Here is a 14,941-nt window from a genome sequence, read left to right as displayed (position 1 = left end):
GGATGGACAAGAAAAAGAACAGAATGGGTCCCTGGAGATTGAAAACGAAGCAGAGGAAGGAAGAAAAGAGGAATTGACGAGCTAAGAAAATTTGTGGATATAGACTGGCATAGAAAGACCATAACAGTGGACTAGCTAAGATTGATGATGATATACATATTGTTGTTTACGCATAAACATATAATGCAAGCAGAAAAAAGATATCCACACAGTACTCATTCCTCAAACCTAGGTTCATGTATAAGATTTAGATGGAACTACATCCAGTAGTTGAGTGTATTGTATGGTCAACTGATTAGTATAGCCTACTATAAATACATGAAAGCGCTTGGGAAAGTCTTTCTTCAGTCTAATTTTGTCACGTGAATATGCATACTAATATGTTCACATTGTACAATGAATACAGTCAAAATGCCCCAGCAGTACATCTACACTCGAGTAATAGCAACATTAACCAAGAGAGAGAAACAGACACAAAACAGTAATAGATATTATGTAAGAAGTGGTATCTGTAGTTACTGTGAATAGTGCACAACAGACATTTGATACATGAAAGTGCTTGAAATTGAAGCTATGAAAAACAAAGTGTATTTGCAATGGTAAGTTTTAAACTATTTCACAGAGTACAAAAACAAATGATTAAATGTAACTACAGTATATTTTTTCATACAAGTTTTAACGATACAAATTTATTCTTATACATGTAGTAGTGTATTATATAGTTTTATTAGACAAAGTATATAACTAGCTTGGAAGGATATATATATATATATATATATATATATATATATATATATATATGTATATATATATATATATATATATATATATATATATATATATATATATATACATGTATATATATATATATATATATATATATATATATATACATATATATATATATATATATATATATATATATATATATATATAAAAGAGAAAGGAAAAGGAGAAATAAGAATTGAAATTCACCACAAAAATGTTACGTATTTGCCCAAGAATTACTTTGCATTTCCCTTGAGATGGGCTAAAAGGTTCCCGAGAAATTTAAAAGCAGCAACATTTACGAATTACGTTTCCTTATACCATTTTGCAATTTAAAAACATTTTAAGATATAAATTTCAACTTTGAATACATTTCTTACTTTTGTCATTATTTTGTTAACCCTTTACTTTGTCAAGTAGAATTAATCATATTTTGCTAATACTTTTAAAGCTACTGAAAATTGTGTTCATTTTGGTTTCAAGAAGAATTACGTTTTCCGCCTTAAAATGTATTACGTAAAATGGTATCATCTTGTTAAATTCTTTTGACCCGAGGCCGGCTTTTCTAAAGATTTAATGATGTAATGTGCCATGGTTTGTGAATATCAAGTCACAGGGAAAAACTCATTGTTCTAGTCTCTAGTTTACTAAATGTCTTTCAATAACCTTCACAGAATTGGTATCTTATTATTTTTGACATTTTTCTCGCTTTAGTTTTTATCATGATGCAATGAACATAGTTTTACTATTAGAATAAGAGAAACATTCCTTGTTATTTTGATCTGTTAATAAACATTCCATCATTCAAAGTAGGAGATAAATAACTATTTCATTCAAAGACTAAAAGAGTTACTCCATTCAAAGTTAATTTTCTATGTGCCTACATGAATAGTTTCTTAAATAGAAAATGCACTGTTAGGGGAGACTACTTGAAGGCCTACGCAAAGCAATAGACAACAGTCGTTAATAATTTATTTATTTTGGTTTTATTTATCGTTATCTAATAGATTAGATTTTAACACCTCATGCACCAGGTCATAATACTGGCATGCACCAATAAATAAACATATTACTTACCCCTGTCAAAGAGGGTTCGTAGAGAAAAAATTGCGATGAACTGAATTAGTATAATGAATATTTTTTTTTTATAATCAGGAGTAATTTGGACAAAATAATTTTCAATCGTAGAAGAAAACTAATAATATAATGATTTTTTTTTTTACAATAGATATGATCTACATTAATATCTTATGGTAATGGATTATTTTTTGTCATACTGTAACTATTAGCGAGTATGGCCAATTATCTACTAAAGTAAACAGTTTAAATCTAGATTTTTAAGTTCACTTGCCTTGCATTGCGTTGTTTCATAAACTGTAAGTTATGTATTTCAGGAAGTAATACTTTCAGATAAATAAGATAATTTATTCATCTATGGATTTACAAAAGCTACGGTTTTGAAGTCTTATTCAAGATAAGTTACTACTAACAGTTTTCTGTTTAAACCCTCGCCATCTTTGGCATAGCATTTGTCTCCATTTACATTTTATATATGTAGCCTATATCTCGGAATAGTTGTGTCAATGTTCTGAAAACAGGTTATATTTTTTTTATTTGCATGAATAGATAGTATCTGTTACAAGCAATGCAAGGTAACCGTAATTTTAGGTAGTTATGAATTTACTGCACATGATTCTATGTTGATTAGTAGATGCTCTTACTTATTATTATGGTGCAGTTGTTTGAAGGTGGTAATTAATGTAATGCTGTAGTATTTATGCATGGACTTGTTGGTGAATTTGCAGAAATGAAATACAGGGTTATAGCTTGTTAGTAATATTACTGAAGAATTTTACAATACGACACAAAATTATATATATATATATATATATATATATATATATATATATATATATATATATATAGATATATATATATATATAAATATAAATATATATATATATATATATATATATATATATATATATATATATGTATGTATATATATATATATATATATATATATATATATTATATATATGTATATATATATATGTATGTATATGTATATATATATTATATGTATGTGTATATATATATATATATATGTATGTATGTATATATATATATATATATATATATATATATATATATATATATATATATATATATATATATATATATATATAACAAAACTTCAGTATACTGTATTATGAGTATTCCTACATGTACATTCTTACACAAGCACATACTCTGGTATTTCTTAATTTCTGGCTAAGATTGGAAGCTGCTGGCATGATCTACACCAGGTTGAACTCTAGACGAAACTAGAACTTTTGAGGTGTCAACCATATTGCTCTCCAAGATTCCCGTGTTCGTTTTGAATAATGGTCGATATTTGGTGGTACCTTTAATTTTTAATTTTCTTTTTAAGAACGTTGAAACTTTGGCTTATTTTCCATGTTGGTATGGTTCTTAAGCTTGTCGATATCTTGCAAGATAATTGAAATACTATCGATTATAGTGCTACCTGCGTCCATAGTTACTTGATCAAAACATCCAAGACTTTCATCTTCCTAGAAGCTGGGTAATGTTCTTATGCCATCCGATATCGACAAATGGTGATTATAATGCTAGACTCGGTTATTATTGGAATGAGACGATTCCAAGTGTTGTTCTTTACTCCGGATTTTGTTAACGAATATTAGAAAAAAATATCGTTTTAGTATGCAAGCAGTGTGTTATTTATTGCTCACGTATCTTCCTATATCTGCAGACATGGTGGTACTATTAACCTACTGCTTTGTGTAGATATTGTTCACTTTATTTTATGAATATTATTATCTTGTCTGGAGGTCCTACAATCTTTAGCTTTTAGAGAGGACTGCGTAAATGCTATTAAAGTTTTTGGAAGGATGGTAATTATGATCTAGACTATTGCTGAAAGATATGTAGCTTGTCCTACTGTAGATCTTCCTTAAGTTCTCATTCAGCATTGAAATTCCATTGTTCATAGAATTATTGCGGTCTACATTCAGCACTTTTATTCTTTTAAGGTGTATTTTTTTCACACTACCTGGTACCTTAGAGTTTTCATTCCTTTGTAAAACTTGAAGAATCGTCTACACAGTATCATGGAAGTCGAAGTTGCTAATTATATTTTAAGAGGCTAAAAATTTTTCTTCATAGTGTCATGCAGGGTTACCATACGTTTTCTAAACCGTAATATGATGATGATGAATATTGTGTATAAATGTATTCATCCCTTTTGTCGAATCTTGTGTACACCATTTACTTTTATTCATGATTTTTCTGTTCTTTTTTTTTTATACAACATATTGGCCTTTTATGTTTGTTCCTTACGCATGATTACTCATTTTTAATTTCAGTGTTAATGATAATAATATTAATAATACTTGGACTTAGGAAGATCCTTAAAACCTTAACAACAACATGTGGTCAAGATTATATCAACAGTGAAACAGTAACAGCACTCACATCACTTGAAGCTCCCTTTCAAAATACTAATGCATCATCGGGTGTGCAGAGAAAGATTCTTCAGTGATCTTTTCTTTGCTATTTTTGTATCTGACAAAGTACTGTTTCTTCTTTCAGACAACAAATCATTTATGATTTTCGTGTTCAGTTTAAGAAAATAGTGTAGATGATTATAGAAAAATGGTTGGGAATTGTGAGACAAATCTTATTGTTATCTTTATGGGTATAGAGAGAGAGAGAGAGAGAGAGAGAGAGAGAGAGAGAGAGAGAGAGAGAGAGAGAGAGAGAGAGAGAGAGAGAGAGAAGTCTTAACAATCCATGTTTGCCAACGGTTATAGGTGGATGAGCAACCTGGTGGAGTAATGAGAACTTTTGGTGTGGAGGAAAGTCACTGGCAGCACGGTGACGGATTGAGTTTAAGGCGATAGACAAGATGCCTCTTTGGCTTATACTCTCGATGCCTGGCGGATGATCGTACTAGAATTAGTATGGACCGGCAGGGGTTACTTGCCCTATTTAGATAAGCACCGCACATCACAAGGAAATGGCTATTCTTTAATGAATTTAGTCATTGCATCCTTTATGGATTTAGTCAGTTTATGGAAAGCGATATTGAAAGAATGGTCCCCAGTCCGGGGCATAGCAGGGTGCCAAGAATCTCCCGGTTTATTAATGCTAAAGAGAAATGGAACATTGGTAATTAGAATCTTAGAATCATGAATCAGATTGGGAAGTTACAGCAAGTGGAGAATGAATTTATGAAATATAGTTTGAGTATCTTGGCCCTAAGTGAAACACGTTGTAAGAGGATTGGTAAAGAAATCTTAAACCATGGAAGTACATATATCTATCTACTCGGGAAGAACGGGTGGAGTTGGAAGAGAAGGGGTAGGAATGATGATGATACCAAGAGCAAAAAAGACTAACTGATTGGAGAACTGTAAATAATAGATTGTTACTTGCAAAGTTTAAATCAAAGCAGTAAAATTTGAGTATTATAGCTTGCTATGCATCAACAAATTATTCCCCTGAAGAAAGGAAAGATGAATACTATGAAGTACTGCAGAGTGTAATAGATGAAATCCTAGAGAGAGATATGAAAATTGTGATAGGTGACTCTAGTGCTAAATTTGAAAGTAATAATCAAGGTATAGAGAATGTGATGGGTTTTGAGGGTCTTGACGAAGTTGCAAAGGAAAATGGGACACATTTTATAAGTTTTGGTTCTACAAACAGTCTTGATATTGGAGATACTCTTTTCTAGCACAAGGACATCCACAAATATACGTGGACTTCACCATGTGGCAATTACAAAAAGTGAGGTAGATCACATAGCCATTGATAAAGAGAGAAAAAGAACTCTGAGAAATGTAAGAAGCTTTAAAGGTTCAGATATTGGTAGTGATCACCAGCTCCTCAGTGTTACACTGAAAATAAAACTGAAAGCACCCAACAAAAATGTAGATAGAATACCTAGGTTTGATACTACTAGACTTCCTGATGATGAACCCAGAGAAACCTTTGCAATTGGATGTTAGAATCGATTTGCAGTCTTAGAAACTTTAAGAGACGAAGAGCAGACAATTGATGAAAAATGATATGAAATTAAGAACATATATCAGTCAGTTGGTAGTGAAGTTTTGGGACATGCCGTTACAAGGAGAAAGCCATGGATATCACATGATACTTGGGATACGATAAAAAGAAGACAAAGACATAAATTAATTGTTGAAAGTTTTCGAAGAAGTAATAAAAATTACAAGGTAATGCATGCTAAGTACTCCTGTATTGATAATGATGTCAAAAGAAAAACCAGTAATGACTGAAGAGAATATTTAGTCAGGAAAGGAGATGAGGCTCACAAAGCTATGAACTGAGGGAGTGGCTATGGTGTAAGAATTGCTCATAGAATTATTAATGAAATCTCTATGGGGGCAGAAGCATATACCCATCAAAAAGAGAGATGGATCTGTTATAACAACTGAAGACGAAGAAAGACAACGTTGGATGGAGCACTTCAGTGAGGTCATAAATAGGATATATGAAGGGAGTAATTTGATTGATATACCTGAAGTTGAGGAAGATCAGGATGTGCCCATCAATGAATTCAGTGTTTTTAAAGTCGAAGCTATCATTAAAAAACTAAAGAAATGGAAAGCCCCTGGATACGATGGAATAACGCTAAGATGATATTGGCCGAAAATAAAGCGACTCCCAGATTACTTTCAAGATTATTTTGTAGAATGTGACGTGAAAAGACAAAGCCTGAGTACTGGGAGCTAGGAGTGTTGGTGAAAATGGAAAAAAAGGAGATCTGACTAATTGCAATAATTAGAGGCATCACACTTACATCAGTTGTCATGAAAATATATAGTATGCTCATTCTAAAGAGAATGGAGATAAAGATTGATGAAAAGCTGAGAGATAATCAAGCAGGATTTAGAAAAGGTAGAAGTTGTACTGACCAAATGTTCATGTGTAGAATATAAAAATCCACGTTTGATGGCATTTCTGGACTATGAAATATGTAAATTTAATTAAGTCTGTTCATGAGCATAGAAAGTGGAAAGTTAATGTTAATGGAGTCCTATTAAGTGAATTTCCAGTGAACAGTGGAGTACTCTAAGGGAATGTGTTGTCACCTTTGTTATTTATCCTCCTCATGGATTTTGTAATCCATATAGTAGTTAGGGATGATGGAGAAGGATTGGACTGGCATTGCAACAGGAAATTAGCTGACCTAAAGTATGCTGATGGCGCTGTCCTTGTTAGCAGAACACTACAAGACTTGCAAAGCTTCCTTACAAGAATGCATGAAATATCACATGAGGTTGGGCCCCAGTTTAAATAGAAGAAAGACATAGATGATGAGAACGGAATATGCAATGGAAGATGAAATATCATGGGAAGGAGAAAGGGTTAATGTGGAATTTGAGTTTAATGAGAGATTGAAAAAAGCCAACCAGACAATGGCTAGGTTAGGTAAAATTTGGAAATCATATCGCCTGAAATTACATATAAAAATCAGCCTATAAATCAGTTCAGTGAGATTGGTGTTGCTATATGGACACGAGTTGTGATAGGACAATGAAACAATATCCAACAGATTCTGTAGATTTGAGAACAAAGCCCTAAGAAGAATATTTGGAGTTGAATGGCAGGACAGGATTAGAAATGAAACTAAAAGAGAAATTACTCAAGTGCTATATGTTGAGGAGATCAAGGTTAGGGGTAGATGGAGATGGTTTGGTTATGCCCTTTGCACTCCCCAAGAGAGATTAGTTCACCAAACTTTCAACTGGGCTACACGAGGCACTAGAATAGTTGGAAGTCCCAGGCCTACATGGCTGAGGACTATGAAAGGTAACATGGGAGATGATGAATGGAGAGGTATTGAATTAAAAGCTCAAGATAGAGAAGACTGGCGAAATCTAACTGAGTCCTTTTGCATCAATAGACCTAGGAGGTGATGATGATGAAGATATATGCATATACTGTATATATATATATATATATATATATATATATATATATATATATATATATATATATATGTGTGTGTGTGTGTGTATATATATGTATATGTATATATATATGTGTGTATATATATATTTATATATTATTATTATTATTATTATTATTACTTACTAAGCTACAACCCTAGTTGGAAAAGCAGTATGCTATAAGCCCAGGGGCTCCAACAGGGAAAATAGCTCAGTGCGGAAAGGAAAAAAGGAAAATAAAATATTCTAAGAAGAGTAACAACAATAAATATCTCCTATATAAACTATAAAAAATTTAACAAAACAAGAGGAAGAGAAATAAGATAGGAGAGTGTGCTCGAGTGTACCCTCAAGCAAGAGAACTCTAACCCAAGACAGTGAAAGGCCATGGTACAGAGGCTATGGCACTACCCAAGAATAGAGAACAGTGGTTTGATTTTGGAGTGTCCTTCTCCTAGAAGAGCTGCTTACCATAGCTAAAGAGTCTCTTCTACCCTTACCAAGAGGAAAGTGGCACTGAACAAGTACAGTGCAGTAACCCCTTGGGTGATGAAGAATTGTTTGGTAATCTGTGTTGTCAGGTGTATGAGGATAGAGGAGAATATGTAAAGAATATGCCAGACTATTCAGTGTGTATGTAGGCAAAGGGAAAATGAACCGTAACCAGAGAGGAGGATCCAATGTATATATATATATATATATATATATATATATATATATATATACTAATATATATATACTATATATATACTAATATATAATATATATATATATATATATATATATATATATATATATATGTTTTGTTAATACAATGTTACAAGGTATGCTAGTGCAAAACCCATGCCCCGGTCATTTCTCGACTTTCACAATACTCTTAGAGGTGAAAATGAAATTATATTTTTTTCCTCCCATCCAATAGGTGGTTAATTGTAAGTACTATCCCCATTTTCTTTGATTTATACAAATATTGAAATTTCTCATTATAGTAACCTCCAGATTGACCTATTTATCACTGCCGCGGTAGCAGGTCATTGTAAAGAAATTGACGCAAAGCTGGAATATTGAGATGAACCCTGTGTGTAGTGTGCATGTAATAAAAAGAAAATAGATTAAATATATATATATATATATATATATATATATATATATATATATATATGTGTGTGTGTGTGTGTGTGTGTGTGTGTATTTATATATACGAGATTCCAGTCTATTTCAAATTTAAGGTCTAAATCTTTCCCTGATATGTTTAAAACCCCGTCAATTTGTATATTGTATGTGAACAGTATAACAGTATACATACTGTATATACACATATGCATATCTATCTATCTATCTATATATAATATATATATATATATATATATATATATATATATATATATATAAATGTGTGTGTGTATGTATGTATGTAAGTCTACTCGTATATACGGAAATCCAGTCTATTCCAAATTTGAGGCCTTAAATTTTTTCATGATTTGGGTGAAACCCTGCCGATTTGTATGTGTATAGTATGTATACGAAATATACAGTATATATGTGTGTGTTTGTGTATTTATTCACAGGTGATTCCAATCTATTTCGAATTTTATATCTAGATTTTCTCTGATTTGTGTGTAACCCCATCAGTGATGTTTCGTGTCTCCTAGACGCTGTGCTGAAGGCCATTGATTGTGACAAGTTTTGCAGTAACGAACCTATTTCGAGTCTCTTTTGTAAAGTTAATGGATTGGCTTTTGTGATCTTAATTCCCTTAAGTGTCAACTGAATTGATGAGGAAATTGGATGTCACCAAATAGAAAACGTGAGAGACAAGGCCGGCTGGAAATGAGAGACAATATTCAACAAATATATAGGAAGAAGACGTCAAGTTTTCTGTTTCCTAGGCAAAATAATTGGTTTTTTTCACTATTTAAACACTTGGAAATATTAAAAAAAAGAGGCTACGTTCCAGAAATTGTTTAAATGCTTTTTCATTTTATCAGTACGTCAATGCGCAAAAATATTTTTAAGACGATAATACCTCGAATTTGAAAAAAAAAGCAAAAATGTGCCATATTGTGGCGTAATTACATACAATGAAGGGATTAATTAAGCATTTTATTATATATATATATATATATATATATATATATATATATATATATATATACTGTATATATATATATATATATATATATATATATATATATATATGTATGTATGTATGTATGTATGTATGTATGTATGTATGTATATATATATATATATATATATATATATATATATATATATATATATATATATATATATATATATATATATATATATCGAGGCAGAAAAAAGAAGAGCTGTCGAAAGGTTCAAAATCCAGAAGAAAGTGGAAAATCACCATTTCAGTCTTACAAGTTTATATTACTCAAAGTCTGGGAAAAGTGGTCTTCAAAAATATATCTCCTTTTGTCGTGTTTCCCATTTTTTCCTTGGAGAGGTTAGTTTCTGTCGTTCCAAATAGAATCTTTTACTTTTTTTTCTTGAATTTGGTTTTAGTTGATTATCAACGTAGATTTGAAAACTACGACTGTAAGTCTCCCATTTTAATTTACCCCTATGCATTGTGATGGATAGGTTCATTAGGAAGAAATATTTGGTAGTTTTGATGAGTTTTTATTTAGTTTCAACATCGTGAATCTTGCTGTTCAGAACAAAAGCTTTGTTGAAACGACAGAATATTGATTGAATAAAATATTTTAAACTTTTTTTTTAAATATTAAATGCCCTACAATTGAACTATTGACGTTTTGTTGATTGGATATAAGATTTTGGTATTGATATCTAGGAACATACAACACTGAAGGTTATAGGCATTGACAAAGGAAGAGAAAATTGATAATATCATAAATGAGACTATTGGGGTTAGTGATATTTTTTTTTTTTTTACACAAAACTATAGCTTGGCTTATATTGAGATAGGAAGGGCCTGAAATGGCTGTTTTTTTCACTTTCTGAATTACGTAATTAATAAGAACTTGACATTGACTGTCAAATTTTCACCTAGGAGTGGAACCAAATCTTGATCCGGTGAGATATCAAGCATTTCTTTTTGGAAGAAAGCCTGAGTTTATGGAGTAGTCAAACTCCAATTCAAGGATAAATCAGGCCCTAATACCGGGAGAAATGAAATATGAATATTACAGTAGAAGGAATCAAGCCTTTATCTAAAGAGGAATGAAGCGCTCATTCATGAGCAATCAAAAAATCCAAAGAGGAGAAAGCCCTCATTCAGGGGAGAAGAATCAAGCCTCCACTGAAGTATTCAATCCTTCATCTGGGGAGAATCAGGGCCTCTTCAAGGAAGATACTAAGCTTTAAAATAAGTAACCTAAATTCTCGCCCTAGAGGTAAATAGTCCTCAAGTGATTTTGCCGGCGAGGCATTAAGGCTTGACTGGAAGTTTTATGCCTTTATCGGTGAAGGATTCAAACCAGCTTTGATGTAAACAAAAATAATATTTTGGGACGGGAAGGAATCAGGCGTTAATCAAACCAGTCATACTTTCGTCAAAGAAAAAATCACGTTTTTATCAAGATAGGAGTTTACCTCCATCCAGGTAGAAAAGAGCCTTCATCCAGGGAGGATTCGAGCCTTCATATAAATCTGGAGCAAATCAAGGAGGAATAAAGCCCTTATAATGGGAATTAATCGTACCCAAATTCAATGAAAAAATAAACATTTTCCATTTTAGAACTCAAATTTTCATACAGGACAAAACCTTCTTCCACTGAGGGATAAAAAATCTCCATCCAGGGAAGAAGGGCAGTTTTCGATAACGTCTGTCTGCGTTCTTACAAACGGGAAGTTAACCTGAGGTATCTGAAAGTGAGCCTTGCATCTTTCTTCCGGCATCTGCTTTGAAATCGGTCATTCAAAGAAAAGACTGCCTTTGGAGGGTGAAAAGTGTTGTCATGAATTTTGCATCGAAATTCGTCAAAGGTAAAAAGAAAAAATAGCTGAATGATGAGGAAGAAATTTGAGGAAAGTTCTGAGAAGCCTGTTTTTATGTAATCTGTTGAACGATAGAGGAAAGGGAAATAAGTGAATAGCTCATAAATGGAAGCTAAGTTAAAATTATCCGAATGAAATATATAGTAATGTAGTGAATGAATAACTTTGTAAACAGTTATGATCATTCCAATTTTTTGCAAACATATATAAGTATGATAAAAATGACTTTCTTATATGTTTGTTACTCCACAAAATGTTTCTAAAAGTCCCTATGCTGTATGAGTATTTCGAATAGGAGAGATCTGTGTTGTGAAATCAGCAAGTGGATCGTCTAGAGTTCAGCGTTTTTAATATGAATTAATATTCGGAAACTTTATATATACTGTTTATGTTATTAAAAAATTTAATTCGGTATTTGTTTACAAGACCACGCTCTCCATATGCTGCCAAATTATGCAAAACTATTGTTTTCCTCTATAACTTTTTCATAAATCAAAACAATTCGCCACATGGGAAACAAGTTAAAATTATATATATAAAAAAAAAAACTATAGAATTACAAACAAAAATTAGCCTGGTTTCCTCACTAAATGACCTGGAACTGACTTCGTCCACATAGTCAACCAACCAGAAGTTCGTGACGCCTGCGTACATTTAATATATATTAAAAATATATACCAAATTAGAAATGGAGTAATTACTCAAAATTGTTATTATTTGTAAATTGTCTATTTTTGGGAAACATTTGAGTAAGTACTCCATTTTTAATTTAGTATTTATTTTGAATTTATATGAAATTCACGCTGGCATCACGAACTTCGGTTTTATTGACTGTGTTTACGATGTCAGTTCTAGGTCGTTTAGTGAGGAAACCAGGCTAATTTTCTCTCTCTCTCTCTCTCTCTCTCTCTCTCTCTCTCTCTCTCTCTCTCTCTCTCTCTCTCTCTCTCTCTCTCTCTCTCTCTCTCTCTCTCTCTCTCTATATATATATATAATTTGTAGTTTCTTACAATTTTAACTTGTTTCCTATGTGGCAAATTGTTTTAAATTGTGAAAAAGTAATAGAGGAAAACAATAGCTTTGCATAATTTGGCAGTATATGGAGAGCGAGGTCTTGTAAACAAATACACGTGATTCTTTAAAAAAAACAATGCTCATATTTCTTGAATCATTCATAGCATAATATAGCCAATTCATTTACCGATGAGTTACAGTGATGTGGGTGATATTAAGTCCTATTTATTTTATAGAATTAGGTTATGCTTAGATTGTAGGTATTCCTTGTTCTATTATTTATTTGTGTATTTATGCAATTACAATTCATTAGTTAATAGAGAGCGATATTGATAATATTATATAAAGATCGCTTGATTAGTTTCCCTGTAAAAACCGAAAAGGTTAGAAATTAAACAATGTAAAACCAGAATGTTCTGAAAGAGATATATTCTTCACAAAAAGATTTTTTTTTCCACGGTAAAGAGACTGGGAACATATTAGGTATATCATTTGCCTTTGGCATCGTTTAAAAGAAACTGTGGCCCCTTCGTTTCTCCCTAACAATATAATTTGAGGTGTAACACAGGACGAGGCTCATAATCCTAAAGCTTATTAATGGGGCTTTCCATGTGCGGTGTGACATCGTATTCGAGCTACGCGTGAATTTAATTCTCTGGTTTCTTAGATAAATTACTCGAAGGATCCCTGTTGACCCCAGAATTATGTACCCTTTGAATCCCAGGGGTCGAGTTAGTGACCATTCTCACGGGTAATTCTAAGCATTATGTTATTATTTTGTAATATTTTCTTCATGTACAATCACAACGGTGAGGTTAGTATATTTTAATACTGTTCTAGTAATGATTTTTTGTTATCATTTTCATTATGTGCAGAACCACAAGCATAATTAGAAAAAACACCCAAGAGTGCAGAATTCCGCCATGGAAGTTTATTTCTCGAAACCAGCTTGCCTTTTCCCGAATCAATTTAGACTGTAGGTGGTTTTGAAGCTGTGTGACAACCATGTGCGAACCTAGGGTTAAGGTTAGGGTTAATTCAGTCGACATTTTACTTGACCTTGTCCTTGACCTTTGACCTAGGACTTTCGCAATTGAATCACTTCCACGTCTCAATATAGCAATTAATCCTTGAAAGTTTCACTATTTATGTGTAAAATTGTGGCCAGCAAGTTGTTCACAAATAAACAAACGGACAAACAAACAAACAGGGGGCGAAAACATAACCTCCTCCCAACTTCGTTGGCGGAGGTGATCAGAGCAAATGGAATATTCATGTGAGCGATCATATTGCCACAGAATAAATATGTGTACTTCATATAGGTCAGAGTTGTAAAGGCATCGGGGTATTAAATATTGAGGAAATAAGAGTAAAAGAAAAATAGAAACTCGGGAAAAGTAAAATAATAGAAGCTCAGAGATTGTACCCAAATTAATATTATTTGATAAAGTGTTCATAAATGTTGCCTATAAGAGGGGGAGGACATTATATTTGTAGTTGTCATAATTTACTTTAAAGATCTCGCTTACAATTTCTGGCGATCTTAGAGCTTCAGCTAAGTCACTGAAGTTACTGTTAATTCCTTTGTTATAACCATCTTATTTTGATTTAAGATAGCCGTAGTCTACTACTGCTTTTAGGTAATTCAGCCATACTGCCTCTGGACAATTTCAAAATCCTTGGTGATAGAAGGATTTGAATACAGTACTAACATTATTCCTTTAACCTGCGTGGAATTTCTTCACTCAATATTTTCGGATTCTGAGAGGTCATTGTGGAATTTACAGAACTTGGAATTGGTGCTTGTGATCGATAAAATTTCACTTCCTCGCCTTTACTCGAAGGAAAATATTAGTGATATCTCTGCCAAGGAAGTCTTGAGAAGGTAATGCTTCCTCTTCTGTCTATATGTATAGGTCTGCCAATGCGTTAACAAAATATATCGTATGATTCAGTAGGCCACTTTTCTCTATCACAGATCCCAACAAAGAAACATATGCTATTGGGAGTGACTTTAATCTGCTACATTTAGATTTTGTGGTATGGTTCAAAGGCGTAAACTAGATATTACCCGAAGGTCTCACGGTTTGTCTAGTAGGCTTTACTAAAGGTTTCTTGTCACGTCCCCCCCCCCCCCGCAGCCTCTCCCTCTATTCACCTTTGTACTATAT

At 32.4% G+C, this 14,941-nt stretch overlaps 1 protein-coding gene and 1 long non-coding RNA gene across 2 annotated transcripts in view; one reads left to right on the top strand and one right to left on the bottom strand.

The window, feature by feature from the left end:
- Positions 1–14,941, bottom strand: part of LOC137616379 (diuretic hormone receptor-like) — a 399,151-nt gene that overhangs the window by 21,219 nt on the left and 362,991 nt on the right. The window lies entirely within an intron of this gene.
- Positions 1–14,941, top strand: part of LOC137616380 (uncharacterized) — a 504,367-nt gene that overhangs the window by 354,166 nt on the left and 135,260 nt on the right. The window lies entirely within an intron of this gene.

The sequence above is a fragment of the Palaemon carinicauda genome, chromosome 22 (assembly GCF_036898095.1).
Source record: "Palaemon carinicauda isolate YSFRI2023 chromosome 22, ASM3689809v2, whole genome shotgun sequence".
Classification (NCBI taxonomy): Eukaryota; Metazoa; Arthropoda; class Malacostraca; order Decapoda; family Palaemonidae; genus Palaemon; species Palaemon carinicauda.
This window is presented reverse-complemented; position numbering and strand designations above follow the sequence as displayed.